We start from the raw sequence: 917 nt of genomic DNA, 5'->3' as shown, positions 1-917 counted from the left end.
TTTTGTTCTTTTAGTCAGGTATATCCCTAGATATTTCAATTTGTGCTTGGTTATTGTGAAGGGTACCACCTTTTTGATCTCCTCTTCTGTGGTCTAATCTGATATGTATAGCAGACTAATAGACATCTGTCTGTTGATCTTGTATCCTGCCATATTCCTCAATTGCTTCCAGTACTCCCCTAGTGGAGCTTTTAGAATTTTCCATATATAAAATCATCATCTGCAAATAACGATAGTTTCACCTCTTCCTTCCCCAAGAGAATACCATTGATGTCTTTTCTTTGCCTTATGCTGTTGGCTGAAACCTCCAATAAGATTTTAAATAAGAGTGGGGAAAAGGGGCATCTTTGTCTGGTTCCAATTTTCAGTGGGATTGTGTTCGTTTTTTCTCCATTGACTACCATATTGGCTGTTGGTTTTTCATATATATGCTTGTATTATGTTGAGGAATTTTCCTTCCATTCCAATCTTCAGTGTCTTAAACAGGAAGTGGTGTTGGATATTTTTGAATGTTATTTTACACATCTATCAATATTATCATGTGGTTCTTACAGTTTTTCATGTCAATGTGGCAAATCATACTAATGGTCTTTTGTATGTTGAACCATCCCTTGTATGAATCCCCCTTGGTAATGGTGAATTATTTGTTTTATATACTTTTGCATTCTATTGGCCATTATTTTGTTAAGGATTTTTGCATCGATGTTCATTGAGGATATTGGTCTATAATTCCCAATTCTTGTGAGATCCCTGCCCGGTTCTGATATCAGGGTTATTCTAGCTTCACAGAAGGAGTTCAAGAGTTTGCCATTTTTTCTATGTTATGGAAGAGTTTGTGTAGGAATTGTGTTATTTTTTCCCTGAATGCTTGGTAGAATTCTCCTGTGAAGCCCTCTGGTCCTGGAGATTATTGTTTT

The sequence above is a fragment of the Echinops telfairi genome, unplaced genomic scaffold, assembly GCF_000313985.2.
Source record: "Echinops telfairi isolate 266 unplaced genomic scaffold, ASM31398v2 ScPeMD7_7453;HRSCAF=8491, whole genome shotgun sequence".
Classification (NCBI taxonomy): Eukaryota; Metazoa; Chordata; class Mammalia; order Afrosoricida; family Tenrecidae; genus Echinops; species Echinops telfairi.
This window is presented reverse-complemented; position numbering follows the sequence as displayed.